This window comes from Macaca fascicularis, chromosome 4 (genome assembly GCF_037993035.2).
Source record: "Macaca fascicularis isolate 582-1 chromosome 4, T2T-MFA8v1.1".
Classification (NCBI taxonomy): Eukaryota; Metazoa; Chordata; class Mammalia; order Primates; family Cercopithecidae; genus Macaca; species Macaca fascicularis.
The window spans coordinates 26,631,117-26,651,200 of record NC_088378.1 but is presented as its reverse complement, the minus strand read 5'-3'; the positions used below and the strand labels follow the sequence as shown (position 1 = coordinate 26,651,200).

The window sequence follows — 20,084 nt, the reverse complement described above, 5'->3', positions numbered from 1 at the left end:
TAATTCAAGATGGATTAGAGACTTAAATGTTAGACCTAATACCATAAAAATCCTAGAGGAAAACCTAGGTAGTACCATTCAGGACATAGGCATGGGAAAAGACTTCATGTCTAAAACACCAAAAGCAACGGCAGCAAAAGCCAAAATTGACAAATGGGATCTCATTAAACTAAAGAGCTTCTGCACAGCAAAAGAAACTACTATCAGAGTGAACAGGCAACCTACAGAATGGGAGAAAATTTTTGCAATCTACTCATCTGACAAAGGGCTAATATCCAGAACCTACAAGGAACAGCTACTCTTAATTGGGCCCTTAGGAGGTAGTGGGTTTTTATTATTATATATATTGTACATGGCTTTATATATAATATTTTATTTAATCTTATCCACAGGTGTCAGAGATAGAGGGAGAGAAGAGAGACGAGAGAGAGATTCCCTATAATTCAAAAAACCAACTGAAATAGAGTCTTTTAGATATTAAGAAATTTGCCCTAAGATAGCATTTAAGCCCTGTCACATAGGATTCCAAAATATGGATTTTTAAAAATTTCACTATATTGCCTTTCTCTAGACTCATAGGCCCTTATAAATTTAGAAGAGATACGACTAAAATAACTTTATAAAGTCATAAAGAAGTCACCTAAAAGTCACCTAGTCCAGCCATCTAAAATATGCCTGAATCGTTTCAACAAGAATATTTTTCTTCTTTGAACCACATATTCACCCTAGTGTTTCACCAAACCCAAAATATTGTTTCAGTAATTGATCTGATATGAAAACTTTAATTCATTTCTGAATCTTAAAAAAGATCATACAATTGAATAATGTGCATAATTTTGAAAAAAATTTTTTTGTTCTCTATACCTATTATTGTGTAATACATATACAATATAATCATATATATAATATATGATATATGTAATCCATGAACACACACACATTTAGATGTAATAAAATTCTTCCACAGAATAAAATAGAAACAAATACTTCTCTCATTGGTGGTATAACCCTATCTAATATAATTTAAATATTTTGTTGTTTTTAAAGTGTGTTAGTCTTGCCTCTTAGCTTATCTTTCATATCACAACAATTGGCAGAATTCATTAAAAATATTGAGGTCAATGTAAATTTTTGTTTAATAACCCTACATTTTTTAGTTTAATTTTAGATCTTTTAATGCACTTAATCTTTGTAGCTTTTTTGTTAAAATATGAAAATAAGTTTGCATTTCATGGAAGGGTATTTTCTGGTTACAAAGGAGAGAAGGCCCCAAAGAAGGCAACAAAGGAACCCTCCACTGTATTAGATTCCCTCAGGGCAATTGACAGCTGACTGCACTCTATTTACCAGTCCTTTTAGTTATTTCTGTACAGTAAGGCAAATCAATATGTGTCTTACTGTCAAATCCAGGACTTTCCCCTTGAAAGCTTTAATTAAGATTTGTGACCTTCTCCAGCTATGCACACCTCGACCTGAATATCCTTTTAGCTCAGTAGCTGTTCAATGATCAGGCACTCTGCTCCATCCATCTGCTCTAACAGTGACCTCCTTCAAATTTTTTTTATGAGCTTTGGATATTTTCTTTTTATAGCTTTGCCAACATAATCATATTACATCCTGACACCAGGCAGTGTAAATTAATTCCCCTTTTTTCTTATGCACCACGCCACAAAGAACCAGATTTTTCACTTTAACACTTGATTAAATTGTGAAAAGGAGAAGAAAAAAAAATTGAGAAAATTTCATCTCACCTGTGTCAGCTTGGAGACTTAAAATGTGAATTTAAAGCAATACTAACTTCCAAGCTACGTACTCCACCCTAGAGTACTGAAGTTTCAGAAAACCTTGAAGCCTTGTGTTTTGGGGTCTGGTGGACCCTGAAATTAATTATACATCACAGGGTACAGAAGATAGAATGTTCTGATATTTTCAGAAGCCCCAGTTACAGCTGCGGAAATTTTAAAAAACAATGCAGATATGCATTGGTTCTTGTCTTGTTTTTATGCACTTGCATGTAAATGCAAATCCTTTATCCTCAGCAAATCCTCTATGGAACATGGAGAGAAAGCAGAGGTGCCTACCTTCTCTTAACTTGAATAGTCTTTATAATTTAAAATATTGTTAATTGCCAAGATTAAAATTCAAAAATTGTTTCCTAGTAACTTATAAATCAGAAGACTTTATGTAGTCTGAAACATAATGTTTCTTTGATGTATTTTTAATCTAAAATAAGGTAACCCAGATGAGGGATAGACCATGATGGCTGAAGAGAAACCTCTACCTATTGTCCCCCTGACAGAAACAACAATTTAATTTAACAACTATCTACACCTTTTTAAGAACCAAAAATCAGGTACTAGCTCAACCACAGTGGAGTAGAGCACCAGGCAGCCTTGTGGGGTCCCTAGTTCTAGGCCTTGGCTCTTGCATGGCATTTCTGGACCTGCCATGGGCCAGATGGGAGCCCACTGCCCTGAAGGGTGAATCCCAGGCCTGGAAGCGTTCACCACAAGCAGACTGAAGAGCTCTTAGGCAAGTAGTGAAAATAAGCAATGGTCTGGAAGTAGTCCCCATGGGGCTGTGGTGGTGGTGGCCACAGAGAGAGATTCCTCTGTCTGTGGAAAGGAGGGGAAGGTGGGAAAGACTTTGTCTCATGGTTTGAGTGCCAGCTTAGCTGCAGTAGACTAGAGAAACAGATAGATTCCTGAGGTTTTGACTCCAGTCCCTGGCTCCCATTTGACATCTCTGAATTCACTCAGTGTGCCAGGGAATTCACTGCCCTGAAGGAAGGACACAGGTCTGACTGGCTTTGCTACCTGCTGTTCATAAAGCCCTAGGGTCTTGAGCAAACATAGGCTATAGACAGGGGGTGGTTACAGCGGGCCTTGGGCAAGACCCAGTGCAATGCTGGCTTCAGATCTGACCCAGAGCAGTCCCAGCAGTGGTGGTCACAGGGGTGCTTGTATCACCCTACTTCCAGCTCCAGGCAACTCAGCACAGACAGGGAGACTCTGTTTGTTTGGGGGAAAGTAAAGCAAGAGAGCAAGAGTCTCTGCCTGGTCCAGAGTATTCTTCTGGATCTTATTGAACACCACAAACGTGGTACCTCTACAAGCCTACGAGAACCACAGTGTTACTGGGCTTAGGGTACCCTGTAATGCGGATATGCCTTAGATCACAATACCCAAATCCTTTCAAATACCTGAAAAGGCTTACCAAGAAGGACAAGTAAAAACCAGCCCAGACTGAGAAGACTACAGTAAATACCTAACTCTTCAAGGCCCCAACACCAATGAACATCCACAAGCATCAAAAACATTCGGAAAACATGGCCTCACCAAACGAACTAAATAAGGCACCAGGGACCAATCCTGGGGAAACAGAGATATGTGATCTTTCAGACAGAGAATTCAAAATAGCTGTTTTGGGGAAAGTTAAAAAGAAATAGATAAAAATTAAAAAAAATCAAGATAACACAGGGAAAGAATTCAGCATTCTATCAGATAAATGTAACAAAGAGATTGAAATAATTAAGAAGAATCAAGCAGAAATTCTGGAGGTGAAAAATAATATTGCCATATTGAAGAATTCATCAGAGTCTCTTAATAGCAGAATTGACAAAGCAGAGAAAGAATCAGTGACCTTGAAGACAGGTTATCTAAAAATACAGTCAGAGCAGACAAAAGAAAAAAGAATAAAAAGGAATAAAGCACTCATACAAGATCTAGAAAATACCCTCAAAAAGGCAAATGTAAGAGTTATTGGCCTTAAAGAGTAGCTAGAGAAAGATATAGGGGTAGATAATTTATTCAAAAAGATAATAATGGAAAATTTCTTAAACCTAGACAAAAATATCAATAGCTAAATACAGGAAGGTTATACAATACCAAGAATATTTAACTGAAAGAAGACTACCTTAAGGCATCTAATAATCAAACTCCCAACGGTCAAGGATAAAGAAAGAACCCTAAAAACAGCAGGAGAAAAGAAACAAATAACATACAATGGAGCTCCAATATGTCTGGCAGCAGAGTTTTCAGTGGAAAATTTAAGACTGGGAGACAGTGGCATGACGTATTTAAAGTGCTAAAGGAAAAAAAACTTTTACCCCAGAATAGTATATTTGGCAAAAAAAAAAAAAAAAAAAGTCCTTCAAGCACGAAGGAGAAATAAGGACATTCCCAGACAAACAAAAGCTGAAGGATTTCATCAACACCAGACTTGTCTTACAAGAAATACTGAAGGGAGTTCTTCAATCAGAGAGAAAAAAAAAAAAAAAAAGTGTTAATGAGCAAGAAGAAATCACCAGAAGAAATCATCTGAAAGTACAAAACTCACTGGTACTAAAAAGCACACAGAAAAATACAGCATACTATAACACTGAAATTGTGGTGTGTAAATTATTGCTATATTAAGTAGAAAGACTAAAAGGTGAACCAATCAAAAATAATAACTGAGACAACCTTTCAAGACATATCATATTAAGATATAAATAGAAACATCAAAAACTTAAAAAGCAGAGAGATGAAGTTAAAGTATGGAGTTTTTATTAGTTTTCTTTTTGCTTGTTTGTTTATGCAATTCATGTTTGGCTATCATCAGTTTAACATAATGGGTTATGAAATAGTATTTGCAATACTCATGGTAACCTGAAATCAAAAAACACAACAAATACACACACAAAAAAAGTAAGAAATTAAATTATGCCACCAGAGAAAATCATCTTCACTAAAGGTAAGACAGGAAAGAAGAAAAGACCACAAAACAACTAGAAAACAGTTAAATGGCAAGAGTAGTCCTTACTTATCAATAGTAACATTTAATGTAAATGGACTAAATTCTCCAATAAAAAGACACAGAGTGGCTGAATGGATTAAAAAAAAAAAGAAAAGGAAAGAAAGACCCAATGATCTGTTGCCTATAAGAATCACACTTCACCTATAAAGACACAAATAGACAGAAAATAAAGGATGGAGAAAGATATTCTATGCTAATGGAAGCCAAAAAAGAGCAGAAATAGCCATACTTATATCAAACAAAATGTACTTCAAGATAAAAACTATAGAAAGAGACAAAGGTCATTATATAATGATAAAGGGGTCTATTGAGCAAGAGGATATAACAGTTGTAAATATATATGTATCCAACACTAGAGCATCTAGATATATGAAGCAAATATTATTAGAGCTAAAGAGAGAGAGAGACTCCCAGCATAATAATAGCTGGAGACTTCTTCAACACCCCACTTGCAGCATTGGACAGATCTGCCAGACAGAAAATCAACAAAGAAACATTGGACTTAATCTGCATTAAGTCAGGTGAACCTGATAAATATTTACAGAACATTTTATCCAACAGCTGCAGAAGACACATTCTTCTCCTCAACAGCCTGCACATTCTCAAGAATAGACCATATGTTAGGCCACAGAACAAGTCTTAAAACATTTTAAAAACTGAAATAATATCAAGCATCTTCTCTGACTACCGTGGTATAAAACTAGAAATCAGGAGGAATTTTGGAACCTATACAAACACATGGAAGTTAAACAATATGCTCCCAAATGACCAGTAGATCAATGGAGAAAGTAAGAAGGAAATTGAAAAATGTCTTGAAACAAATGATAATGGAAACACAACGTACCAAAACTTATGGAATTCACGAAAGCAGTACTAAGAGGGAAGTTAATAGCAATAAGCACCTACATCAAAAAAGAATAAAATTTCAAGTAATCAACTTAATGATGCATATTAAAGAACTAGAAAAGCAAGAGAAAACTGAACCCAAAATTAGTAGAAGAAAAGAAATAATAAACATCAGAGCAGAAGTAAATGGAATTGAAATGAAAAAACAACACAAAAGATCAATAAAATGAAAATTTGGTTTTTAGAAAAATAACTGAAATTGACAAATCTTTAGCTAGACTAAGAAAAAAAGAGAGAAGACCCAAATAAATAGAATTAGAGATAAAAAAGGAGACGTTACAACCAATACCACAGAAATTGAAAGGAACATTAGTGGCTACTGTAAGTAACTATATGGAATAAATTGGAAAATCTAGAAGAAATGGATAAATTTCTAGACATGCAATCTATCATACAGTGTATCAAGATTGAACCATGAAGAAATACAAAACTTGAACAGACCATAACAAGTAACAAGACCGAAGCCATAACAAAATGTCTCCCAGTAAAGTAAAGCCTGAGACCCAATGACTTCACTGCTAAATTCTACCAAACATTTGAAGAAGAACTAATACCAGTCCTACTCAAAGTATTCCAAAAAACAGTAGAAAAGAATACAATTGAATTCATGGAGACAGAGAGCAGATGGATGGTTAGCAGAGGCTGGGAAGAGGATCGTGGGATAGTGGTAGGGTGGTGGTAAGGGATGGTTAATGGGTACAAAAAAATATAGAAAGAATAAGACCTAGTATTTGATAGCACAACAGGATGACTACAGTCAATAATAATTTAATTTTATATTTTACACTAAAAGAGTGTAATCAGATTGTTTTTAACACAAAAGATAAACGTTTGAGGTGATGGATGCCCCATTTACCCTGATGTATGCCTGTAGCAAAGTATCTCATATTCTCCATAAATATATACAACTAGTATGTACTCACAAAAATTAAAAATAAAAAGTCAATAAAAACTCATTAATTAATTAAGTAATTTTAAAAAGCTAGTCCAGTTACAGCAGAAATTTTCCTTGAGTATTTCTTTTATTTCATAGGCAGTTGTCCAACTAAGGCCAAATAGAATGGGCATTTTGCTGCTGTGTTTATGCATGATGTAAACTCGTTTGAACCTAAGATTCTTCTCTTTCTTTTAATCCTTTTTTCAAACTTGCTTCAAAATTTATCTGGGAAATACAAATTGGGTCATTATTATTTCTATTGCTCATATACACTGTAGTAATTATAAATGCCAATAGAATTTTTAGTTGTTTTAAAACTGTAGCTTTTTGGTATTACTTGCGCTTTGGTGCAATCACCCCCTTTAATTCATGATGATCTCATTTCTTAAATTAGAGATAGTGATAGGATCCAGTTCCTAATTTTATCACTGTCTATGACTGGAGGCAAATAACTAACTCTTCATAACACATTTTCAATAACCTGTGAAGTTGAGCAGCTGGAAGAAAATTAATAAATGTGTTTTCTGAATTAAAAAAATACAGAAATGTTTCAATAGACTAATTTTTAAGATTGCAACATACATTTTGCATAAGAGATTCACATGTAAATCTGACCCTGACCAAAGCATACCTTATCCAGTTTCTTTTTCTCATTTTACAACTTAAGAGAATTGATGCAAAGCCAAATTAATCAATGCTATTAAAGGCAGTCAAGAGGAAAACAGAACAAGTGGCAATCCATGTGTAATTTGTAGATATCTGAGAATTTTGGAGCTAAAAGGAACTTGAATCATCAGCTCATTGATAAACAAAACAAAAATAAAAACAAAAAACAGCTCTATGTTCAAAGATGTGTATAAGAGACCAGATTGCTGTTATGACTGATCATCTGATCAATTTGAAAATCCAGTCTAAAGCTCATGTCATTGGACTGTTAGGGCAAACTTATAAGATAATGGTGGTTTCTATAATTTTTTTCAAGAATAAACATCAGTTTCTAACATCAGATTACTAGTGGACATGGTGGTGTGATTTGTAAAGGTAAAAGGCCCAGCCTCTGGGGGAGATGTGGAAGAAAAAGGTAGATTTTCTGATATCCTTCTTTGAGGCCTAGGTCTTTATTGTGCTTAGGGGAAAGGGATTTTTCCTCTCAAATTTTATTTTATTGTGATAAAAGTAACACTTAACATGAGATCTAGGTGATTAGCAATTTTTAAGTATAGAATATAGTACTGTTGACCAAGGTCCAATGTTGTACAACAGATCTGTAAAGCTTACTCATCTTGATTTACTGAAACTTTATGCCTATTGATTAGTAACTCCCCATTTCCTTGTTCTGCCATCTCCTGGCAACCACTATCATTCCACTCTTGGCTTCTACAAATTTGAATATTTAAAATGCTTCATGTAAGTGAGCTCATGCAGCATTTGTCTTTCTGTGACTGGCTTATTTCACTTCAAGGTTTATCCACATTGTCATACTCAATAGAATTGCCTTCTTTTTAAAGGTATAAATATACCACATTTTCTTTTTCCAATCATCTATTGATGAACAATTGGGTGTTTCCACATTTTGACAGCTGTGAATAGTGCTGTAATGAACAAGGGAGTGCTAATATCTCTTTAAAATCTTGATTTAAATTCTTTGGAATAAATATCCAGAAGTGTGATGGCTGGATCATATAATAGTCTTATTGTTAGTTTAGGGGAAAGTTTCTGATAGTAAGATCTAGTAGGGAAAGATATGTACATTTCTTGCCCTTGAGTCTTACTTAGAAGTCAGTCTGTGTTCTTTTAAGGCTTTATGAAAAAAACTTATTTACTACATTGGTAAAGCCATCTTGCTTGGGATTAGATTGTTGGGGTAGAGGAGACTTGGTTAAATGAGAATTCTACTTTGGAACAATAATATTCTGAATGATAAAAGTTCCTTATTGATGTGATTTCAAAGTTGTACTCATTGAGTTCTGACATAATTTGGATATGTGTCCCCATCGAAATCTCATGTTGAATCTTCAATGCTGGAGGCAGGGCCTGGTGGAAGGTGTTTGGATCATGGCGGGTGAATTTCTTATGGCTTGGTTCTCTCTTCCTAATAGTGAGTTCCCTCAAGATCTGGTCATTTAGGAGTGTGGCACCTACCCCCCCAACTCTCTCTCACTTGCTCATCCTTTTGCCATGTGACATGACTGTTCCTCCTTTGCCTTCTACCATGATTGGAAACTTCCTAAGGCCTCTTTAGAAGCCAAGCAGATGCCAGCACCATGCTTCCTGTATAGTCTGCAGAACAGTGAGCCAATTAAATCTCTTTTTTAAAATAAATTATCCATTCTCAGGTATTTACAACAATGTAAGAACAGCCCAATACAGGCTTTGAATTCCATAATTGCCAAATTTTAATAATCATAATGTGTACTGATTTATTTATCTGCAGAGAGAATTATTGACTCGATTCCAGGGAGGCAGGACATAATGAAGTCAACCTTGCCTGTGGGAGATGAGCAGACACCTGAAACAGGTTACAAAGTAAGAAAAGAGCCAGTCAACTGAGGACCCCTGTGAATGGGCTCAACTAATGAACTCTAGTAATGATGTTGAATAACCAGTTCCAGGTTTCCCATTTCTGCACTATAATTCTCTCATGTTATCCTCAAGGCCTTGGTAAAGTTTACTATGAACCACAATCATCCTAGTAATGTCTCTGCTTTGGACAATAAAGTAAAATTGCTGAGAACAATCCCAGGAGGATGTAGACCAGAGAAAACTGTAGCGGGCTCAAGAAGCTTTGGAAGACAGCAGAAGTCTCTCTTTGGAAGAGAGCAGAGAGACCAGAGCAGCAGACGAGAGGTGATGGGCAGCACCCAGGATAGATTCATAGAATCTGAGGATTGTCAGAAACACTCTGTATGGGTAATACTAAAAAATATGCTACATCCTGCAGTATAAAAGTTACAACTATGTTTATTGAGGTTTTATGGCAAAATAACCCCTCAAGTTTAAAAAACCTACAGTTTTTAGATAATCTGCTGATTCGGAATATATGTAACAGACAAAAAAGCATTTTTGTTAATTAAATACTTTACATAAATTATTCTTTATTAAAAAATCATGTACATTTAGATAATGGTAGCATTAATGTGACAGTATGTATTTAGACACAGACACATGGCTTTGTGGACTCCTCTAATAATTCTATAGAATCCTAGGAGACCAGGACCCCCATGTTGGCAAACATGGAATTGTATCATAAATCATGACCCTACTGGCCAGCCCCCTGACACAATCGTGTCCTGTAATAAGTATAATTTTACTGTCTAACTCATAAGCCTTCCTCCACCTATCTTTAACTCCCCACTTCTTCCATTTAGAATTATAGACTATTTGAGCTAAAAAAAAACAAAAAAAAACAACAAAAAAAAACCAACTTAGTGCTCTTCTAATCTATTTCTCTCAGGTGGTTCATAGATATTGAAAGGCTAGATAACTATGATTGTCTACATGCAGAAGACAATCCCAGAGGGCCTCAGCAATATATCTGGAAAATAGGATGTAGAAATTTCTCACGCTAGACTCTATCCCACAGTTCAATCAGTTGTTCAGTCCTGAGTTCGGGAGCGAATATTGGGCACTGATAGCATATCACCACTTGAGGGCTGTAGGCTGACACATTAGTGCATCCTTTCCTAAGCCATATCCAAGCCTCATTAGTTACATGGTGCATAGTCACATGGTAGAAAATCATTCTTGAGGGAACAATTAAGTATCACTCCCAAAAATTCTAAATCATTTTCAATGTGACTGAGATGGAAAAGCATCATTTAATTAGCAAGTGCAATAAAGTTGTGACATTTAAAGTAAATTATGACATACTTTTCTCTTTCCTTGGTACACTGAATGGTGATATATTGATCTTTATAGTTGCCATTTCCAAGTTTTAATTGTTTTTTCTTAATTAGTTAATCCAAAAAATGTCAATTAGGTAATTATCCCTCTGCTGTTTGAATCATCTTCATTTATTGAGCAAAAGAAAATTGACTTCAGAAGGAGAAATGCAATTACAATATAATACCAGGGGAAATATTATATCATTGAAGTATTATAAAACAATATTGTATATGAGCAAAACTCAGTTTATTTTATAGGTGTAAAAGAAATGTTCTTTTTCTGAATTCTAAAAAGTAATTTCCCAAACAAATGATCAAGTATAAATTAGCTAATCCAAAGTCATTTTTATTCACTTATGAATGTATTAATTCATTTGAAAAATATCTGTTGAGTGTCAATTATATGCCTGCCCAAACAATTTTATAATTGTTTTTACGGACTCCAATGGATGAGAAAAAAATTATAGAAACTATTAACACAAATCCATATATAATTCCAAAATGTGGTAATTCTTAGATTAAAAAAAAAATTACAAGGTTTTATGTGAGTGTATCAGGACTTGGCTCATTGATAGTATGAACTGTATAAAGGAAGAAATGTAGTTAACTGGTATTGAAGTAGGAAAAGACTATTTCATGCAGGAGAGACGAGCACATTTTAGGAACTGAAGGAAGGTTAGTGTGGCCAGAGCAAAGGGATGAGGGAAAGACAGACACAAGATGAAGTGGGTCAGTTAGTAGGGGCCACAGCTTTTAGACATATTAAGAATCTATTCTATCCTAATAGTGACAGGAGGTCATTGAAGGATTTTAAGTGATAGTTATGACAATCAAAACCGAATTTTAAAAGGTTCATTTTGGCTACAGCAAATGGAATAGATTGGAAAAGAGGAAAAGTAGGTTCAAGAGATGAGTGAGGAGCAATTGCAGTGTTTCAAGTGAGGGATGGTGGGAACTCAGACATGTTGGAGTTCAGAAAGCAATACCTCAAAGTGAAAACTTCAGAAGCCGCCTCAGAAGCAAAAGTTTTTCTTTGATCTTGGCCTGTCTTCCTGTCTGGCAGTCCCATTCTCCCCTGAGGCTTGTCATAAAAACTAGAATCCCTCTTCCCCAAGGCAGATCGCAGAAATCAGAATCCCTGTTTTTCCAAAGCCAGCCATAAAACCTAAAACTATGACTCTAATCTTCCCTCTCCCTTTCTGTGTAAAAACTGGCCATAAACAAATTATCTAACTCATTCAACCATAGGTCTGAAGAACCCCTCCATTTCAGAGAGGGTCCTGCCCCAAATCCAGAAGGAAAGAATGCATGCTCAGAGCAGCCCAGAAGAATCTAGACTGACAGACCTTGCTGGATTTCCCCGGTCAGACTATTAGCATGAGATCATACCAGTTTTGTCTAATCATATTTCTGTACGGGAGTCCATCCTTTTTTGAACCTAAGTGTAAAAATGGAAAATTGCCCCTGTATCTTGGGATCTTCATTCTGAAGGCTCCTGTGTATTCGTGTTAAATAAATTTGTACGCCTTCTCTCCAATTAATGAGCCTTTGTGAATTGATTTTTCAGCAAACCTTCTATAGAAAGTAGAGTTTATGTGTTCTTTTTAACAATCCATAAAGTCCCAAGTTATTTGTGTTCCACAATTGACCTATTTTTACAGAATTATATGTGTCAAAGGAAAAAAGAAAGCAGAGCGATATAATAGAAGGTACATGTGGTTTGGTTTAGAATCCGTTCTGAACTTTTGGCTCCTCCGCCTATTATCTAAGGGACCTTATACAAGGCACTTCAGCTCTTGAAGCCTCAGCTGCCACCTCTTTGGAGGTCACAAAAGAATACCTCTCACAACTGAGATGATGAGGTGTGACAATGTACGTGATTCTCTCAGCATGTGGAAGGCAAGTTAATATTGAAGAGCCGCAGGACAAATCAGCTGATCTCATCCCTTCGGCTTAGAAATACCACCTTTCTTTTGAATCCTGTTCCTCCTACTGGATTTTCCTGCAAGTGAACACCACTGTACATCCCCTAGAAACCCAGGAGACATGCGTTTCCCTCACCCTCCACGATCAAGTCATATAAACTCTAGTCTCTAAACAGGTCTTAAATCTGTGGATGGACTGCTTTTCTCATCCTCTTTCACGACCCAACAACACCAGCCTCTCTAGCTTAGATGATCCTCTTCACTGAGTTTCCTGCCCCAGTTTTGCTGCCCTCTCATCCATTCTTGACACCAGCCTAGCAAATCTTACCATCTCAGTTCTTCAGTCGTCCCCTTACATCAGGAAAAGCTCACACAATTTCTTAATATAACCTGTAACACACTTCACGAAATACACTCTGCTTACTTCCCAGGCTTCTCTCTTGCTGCTCCTCTGCTCCCCTCTGGTCCAGCACTTGAAAGAAACTACCCTCCATTCAGGACTTGTAACTCTCAGACACACTCCCTTTCACCTCCAAACACAGGCCACTGCACGTTTGTGCTTCCTCCTGGCTGGAATGCTCTTCATCCAAGGCTTCTCTTCACTTGGGCAACAACTACTGAAAACTGAAGTTTTGGCACAGATAATACCTTGTTTGGGATGCACTTTTTTTTTTCACTTGATGGTATCCTAAGTATGTAGGATTGCCTGTAGGGAGTCTGACTGGATCGCCGAGAGTCACACAGGTTGGAGGCGGTGGTGTCAGAAGACACAGGCCTCCTGCCACGTGTTGCAGTGTCCCTCTTCCTCCATCATGCTGACACCAGCCTTATCTATCTGCATTGCATTTGCTGTCTTCATTAAGACTTAGATACATTATTTTCACGTGGTTTCAAAATGTTGTACATTTACATTGTGGGTTATGGTTTTGCGCCTAAAACAGACCAGCGTCACCTCCTCTCCAAAGCCTTCTTTGACTCTCCTAGTAAGTGGAAGTCATGGCTTCAGTGCTCTTGTGGCATTTGCAAACATTCCTGCAACAGTTTTCAGACTTATCTCCTTTCTCATGATGTTGTGAATGCTTTTGAAACTAGGACTATATTGGATTCATTTTACATCTCTGGTACCCAGGACTGCTCTTGGGACAGAGAAGCACTGAGTATTTGTTGAACTTAATTGCACTCCAGAGCTGAAAAATGTCCAGATTAGGGCAAGTAAAGACATGCCACAAAAAAAAAAAAAAAAAAAAAAAAAGGATGCAAGTATTAAAAAAAAAGGGGGGGGGAGAAACTGAGATGATGGCTCTCCCTTCTGGAGATACAGAGTTTAAGATAAGGCCTGGCTCTGACTAACATAAAGACCAAGAAGGCAATAAAGAAAATGGTGCAACTATAGGAATAGATGTCCTGTCCAGGTGAGTACCAGCAATCCCTCAGTGACTCTCCTGCCTTTTTTCACTCAGGACAGAGAACTGGAGTTGGGAAGGAAGACGCTCTTACTTTCACAAAGCTGGACACTTAAGAGCACTTTCTATGCCTGCTCTGGAAGCCTGAAGTCAGCGCTAGAAAAGCTGGTTTCACTCAAGCCTGTAATCCCAGAACTTTGAGAGGCCGAGGTGGGCGGATCATGAGGTCAGGAAATTGAGACCACCCTGGCTGACACAGTGAAACCCCATCTCTACAAAAAATTAGCCAGGCGTGGTGGCGGGTGCCTGTAGTCCCAGTCACTCGGGAGGCTGAGGCAGGAGAATGGCTTGAACCTGGGAGGTGGAGCTTGCAGTGAGCCAGATGAGGCCACTGCACTCCAGCCTGGGCGACAGAGAGAGACTCCATTAAAAAAAAAAAAAAAAAAAGAAAGAAAAAAAGAAAGAAAGAAAGAAAAGCTGGTTTCACAAGTATTACAGGTTCCTGGCAGAATTAGAATCATTCAATTGTGATAGAAATGAAACCAAGCTTGGGGCAAGAATTCAACTGTTAGTCCTGGTCTTCTCCTGGGGCCTTGGGCAAATCTCTGAGTTTAATTCCCTCCTTCATTCAATTGTGATAGAAATGAAACCAAGCTTGGGGCAAGAATTCAACTGTTAGTCCTGGTCTTCTCCTGGGGCCTTGGGCAAATCTCTGAGTTTAATTCCCTCCTTTGCAAAATAAGCGGTTTGAACTAGATGATCTCCAACAGCTTTTTCTGGTTCAGGAAATCTGCAATTTATGGGCTTGACATACGATTTACTTAAAGCAGCTACATAGCCAAGGTTGAGAAAACAGTCAATGTCAATGTATGCACTGCAGACACCCAAACTCATCCTTTTCATTCTTTACTTGATCTGCACTAGCAGAAGCACACAAGCCTGACTCCATCCCCTCATCCATATATGGTAAGCAGCACAGCCAAAACCTTCTTCAACCAAAAGATAGCGATGCAGTGAGGTTGTAAAGCAGGAGTTTTCAAAGTATTATAATCAACTAGGCAGTTGTTTTAAAAAAACAAGTTCCTAGGCCTTGCTTCGGACATGCTGCTAAATCAGGATCTCCAAGATAGAGCGCTAGAAATGTATATTTTTTTACAAAGTTCCCCTTCAATTTTGATTTGGGGATCATTTTTAAAGGAAAAATTTGTATTTCCCAAAGATTAGCTTATGAATTACTTTCATAAGAATTATGAAAGATACTTGTTAATAGCTGGAAGTGTGGCCAACAATCTGCATTATAGTAATTCTTCCAGTGACTTTATAAATACCAATATCATCCATAACTTAGCATTTATACACTTACAAATGAAATCTTGACAAGGACAAAACCTCAGGATCTATAAAACAATGTAGTAAAAATAGGCAATCATGGTTACAGTATAGGTTAATGTCATCGTGAATATTTATATTGTATTTTTCATTTCATTTAAGCTCCAAGACAATCCTGTGATATCAGAATTGTTACCCTCATTTTACTGACAAACTGAAGTGTTAGGAAGTTCAGGCAACTTACCTGGAATCACAAGATTAATAAATGTATGTAATGAAACTGAAAATTAATGCCACACAGCTATGAAACAGCCTATATTGCTGCAAAATGTGTAATTAAACATTTAATACACCTTTTCATTAAGCAATTGCTGAGGTCTTATCCAATGAAGCAAGATAGAATTATATTTCACTTCCTGTTGGTCAGTTTTATTAACTACTACGCAAATGTTAATGTCATATAATAATAGATTAACCAAGATAAAGTGACTGTTAACTACTAAGCAGCAATGTTTCAGTGATATCCTGGAATCATAAAATGATCTAAGGTAGTCATCATTTTAGTCAACAACCCTGAAACACAAATATTTATAGTTGAGAAGCCCAGAATTATGCTGTCCAAGGTCTCATACAGCTAGTGAGGAGCCCACTCAGCTCCAGACCTTAGTTGCATGACTTTGCTTTACTGATCTTCTTTACACTTGGGCCATGGGCTGGGTACCAATCCATGGCCTGTTAGGAACTGGGCCGCACAGCAAGAGGTGAGTGAGAGGTGAGCAAGCAAAGCTTCATCTGTATTTCCAGCCACACCACATCACTCACATTACCACTTGAGCTCTGCCTCCTGTCAGACCAGTGGCAGCATTAGATTCTCATAGGAGCATGAGCCCTATTGTGAACTCTGCATGCGAGGGATCTAGGTTGTATACTCCTTATGACAATCTAATGCCTGATGATCTGTCACTGTTTCCCATCACCTGAGATGGGACCATCTAGTTGCAGGAAAACAAGGTCAGGGCTCCCACTGATACTACATACATTATGATGAATTGTATAATTATTTCATTATATATTACAATGTAATAATAATATAAATAATAAGTGTGCTTTACACTATCAACTCTGTGTTCTTAAATTCAATATGCTGGTGATTTGCTTTAGTGCTATAATAAAACTTCATTAGACATGATTTTTTTTTTCAGGGAATAAAACTTTTTTTTCACTTACTGGTTCTTCTAAATTTATTTAATAAAACATTTGTGAAAATGTGTGCTTATCTTGAACTCTGGTAAATTAAAATAGAAAAAGTCTCCCAGATTCCTCATTCTTGAGTTGATCAGTTTTGGTTATAGGACAATAATAGGTCTTTCATAACTATGATGAAACTGTATGGGCCTTAATATTATAAGACCTAGCTTTGATTTTTAAAAAAATTTCACCAAAAATCGTCATAGAAAAGCTATATTAACTTTAACAGAATACTATATCTTCCCTTTCCTGTGGACCTAACTTTTTCTCTTCCTTCTCATTGATGTGACAAACTCTCTAAAATATGTGGACACACATGTATTTTCACAAAAGGAAAAATGATAATGAAAAAGATATCATCAAAGAGAAATGTCCAAAGAATAAACCAAATATTTATGAGCTGTAGATAGACTTGGTGAAAGTTTTCTAATTGAGGTTTTGGTTTATTTATTTTGTTGTTTGAGGATTGGTAAAGTTTTGCATATGCATTACTCTCATTCAAATTTTACATGACACTTCAGACTAAATATCCATTTCCTGTCAAGTGTTTTATGGTAGGAGCCATTTCTTTCACAAAATCAATATATAATTTCTTAAATAAAGAAAAGGATACTTACAAATCTCTGATTAAAATATGTTGTTATTTCTGAGACAGGTTTAAAAAATTCTGATACACTTTCTTTCCTGCAAATTAAAAAAAAAAAAATGAAAAGCCAGAAAAGGTGGCAATTCAGTTAATTAATCAAATTTTAATTACTTTTGGCTTTTTAAAATATTTAGTTAAAACTGGTTAGCATCACGACTTGCCCGACTTTCTTGGGAAAAGCCGAACCTCTAATTCAATCATAAAATTTTCTATTAAAAGTCAAAAGGACCTTATTTAAAATAATAGTTACTAGTTCCCAGGATTATCAGCTACAAAATTCAGTGGATGATTGCTGCATTGATGCTGTTAGGGATCACTGTCAAGTTGAGAAATCGTCATGTAAAAACAACTGATCATTACAGGAAACATTTGTAGCCACATAAAAATGATTGTAGGACAATATTTGGCATGATACCACCTTTGGACGTTTGTAGAAACACATCAAACTTTGAGAACATAATTGTAGAGAATCTTCTGCACCCTTCATAAGTGTTCTAAGGCATTCTACCAATATTCCCAGTACCCACATAAGGATCATGTCAAAGAAATCGAACCATATTGCTCTTGGAAATCAAAGTAAACTACCTATATATAATTCCTATTCACAGAATAGGCCTTATATTTCAGGACTTAGCATCTGGCATAAGAAGGGTGAAAAATAATGGGAGTATGAACCGTTGGTACACACATTAGCCACTCATAGCAATAAGGCATTTTGCAAATTCCCTTCACCACACTCTTAGTGCCTTCGTTCAGCCTACCATTCACTCTTCCTGGACTGTGGCAACAACATCCTAATGATTTTCTTGTATGCATTCTTGCTTCCTGCAAATCCATTCTTTACACAGGTGTCAGAATTATTTCAAAGCAAACATAGTCATGATTATTCTATAATTAACCCTTATTAGTCTGCCTATCACCTATAATATCAAGTCCAAATCCCTTCACATGGTACATGGTGCCCTCCAAGAACTAGCTCCACCCTACTTTTCCTTCTTTTTCACCCATGCCGAGCCTGCACCAATCCTAAAGCTCCACAATCACACTCCACCAGTAGAATCCTGTGCTTTATTTCTGTCACTCCTATGGCTAAGTTTATTTGCCCTCAGTCTCTTCCCCATCCCCTTGCTAGTATACCTTCTTCATCTATTCTGGGTCAACTTGGGCAATCCTTTCCAGAGCCTTCTATGCCTTCCTCAGTCTAGGCAGGTTCCTCCTACGTGCTCGAAAACACCCTGATACATATCTGTCTTTGTGCTTTTCACAGGCATTACACATTTCGGTCTAGTGTCTGCTTTCCTGCTGCAAACAGATTTTTTTAAACCTTTTGAGGGCATGGACTGTGACTCATTTGTCTTGTCCCCAGCACAGTGTTTCACAGATGGTAGGAGGAGTGCAATAAATATCTGTTGCATGTCAAGGTGCATTAGGTGTTTTTCAGACTTGGAGCTGCCTGAATGCATATTTTATCACCTAGGAAGAATTTTAAAATTAAAAGCAGACATCATTTTAACCTTGTTCCCATACTCAGTTTCTCAAATGATATTTGCTCTTCCTCACACTCTTTGTCTGGGACTTTTTCCTTTAATGAGTCCTATATGTCCAGACCAAATATAAGGAACTGAGAAGAGGAAGTGAGAAATAAATGAAGAAATGATGATACAGGAAGTAGTAAAAAGATAAAAATTTGTAAACTTCAAAATGTATATAATGTTATGTAAATATGCACCTCTAAAAGACATGATTAAGAAAACAAAATTTTGTAGTCTTAACATTTTCAACCATTTGGACACAGCCCTTGGCAAAGATCTAGTAGAAACTATAAATAGGAATCTGGTTTAAAGTCTGTTAGATAAAACTAAACATTGCTATTTGCATTTTTAAAATGCATGTTTAAAATATCCCTATAATTTTATAACCTTCCCATGATTAATTTTTTTTATTTTACAGAATTCCACCTATCCCTGTCTATTGCAATACAACCAAATAAAAAAATGAGTGAAATAGTTATGTTTTTCCCTCTCCACTTCTTTCTAGTTTATTTTACATACAAATGTACCTATGTGGTGGAATTTGAAAATATTTCATCCATATTTTTTATTACTAATGTCCATAAAAATTCAGATTTAATGAAGATCTGCTTAACACAAAAATACTAAAGGTTAAGAGACTATGAGAGTCTCTACTCATCCTTTAAAATATCAATTATCAAACGTTTTACTAACAAAAGTGCGGTAATTATTGGAAAGGTTTTAAGAAAGGTAGCATGCCCCTAACAAATACAAAAATAATTTTTGTGTGTACTTGTCTCCTATATATGAATATTTATACTATGAATTATAAATGTTACTATACTAATAGTCTAATATAACTTATTTGCTTATATTATTATATATGTTAAATACATTAACAGACATTACAATGAAATAGAAATAGATATAATTAGATGTTCTAATATGCTTTTCATGATCCTCAACATACGATGCAGAATTTGCATGATGGTTCTACCACACAAGGTCTGATTCTTTCTGCATTCTCGCTCCTTAAACTACAACTAAATCAAGAGAAAACCTGGTGATATACATAGAAGCTAAGACATACCAACAGCCAAAAAAGCCAGTGGACTCATCAAGGTGTATTGATACCCTTTACAAAGGGAGCAGATTACAGTATGGGTGAATCAGCAGAAATTTATCACAGTAGAAACACATGCACATTCAGAATTAGCAGAGATCTTGAATATCATTTAGTCATTTTCAAACTATTGTTTTTAGCTGAGGAATATTTTCTTTTTAAATGAACCCCTTAGTAGAAGGCCTACATTCAAGATAGATACAAGCAGTACTGCTCTGGGTACCTCGGGCTTCAAGGTCTCATGCTATACTCACTCCCCCTCCCTACTCCTCTCCTTCTCAGGGAAAACTACATGTCTACACTGCCACTTTAGAGATGAGGCTACCAGGCTGGAGATGGAACAAGAGCAGCCATTTCAAGAAAGATATAATACCG

The 20,084-nt window shown here is 36.3% G+C and overlaps 1 protein-coding gene and 1 long non-coding RNA gene across 13 annotated transcripts in view; one reads left to right on the top strand and one right to left on the bottom strand.

Moving 5' to 3' along the window:
• Window positions 1-11,912, top strand: part of LOC102144028 (uncharacterized) — a 30,792-nt gene extending 18,880 nt beyond the window's left edge. The window contains exons 3-4 of the long non-coding RNA XR_006697779.3: window positions 9,075-9,166; window positions 11,773-11,912. This is a non-coding gene — a long non-coding RNA (uncharacterized lncRNA). The remainder of the gene's footprint in view (window positions 1-9,074; window positions 9,167-11,772) is intronic.
• Window positions 1-20,084, bottom strand: part of PKIB (cAMP-dependent protein kinase inhibitor beta) — a 245,378-nt gene that overhangs the window by 31,979 nt on the left and 193,315 nt on the right. For 6 of the 12 annotated variants that reach the window (XM_074036961.1, XM_074036962.1, XM_065543271.1 and 3 more), the window contains one exon: window positions 17,047-17,113. The exons of the other annotated variants lie outside the window; for them this stretch is intronic. The gene's annotated coding sequence lies outside the window, so the exon portion shown is untranslated. The remainder of the gene's footprint in view (window positions 1-17,046; window positions 17,114-20,084) is intronic. 12 annotated transcript variants of the gene reach the window in all.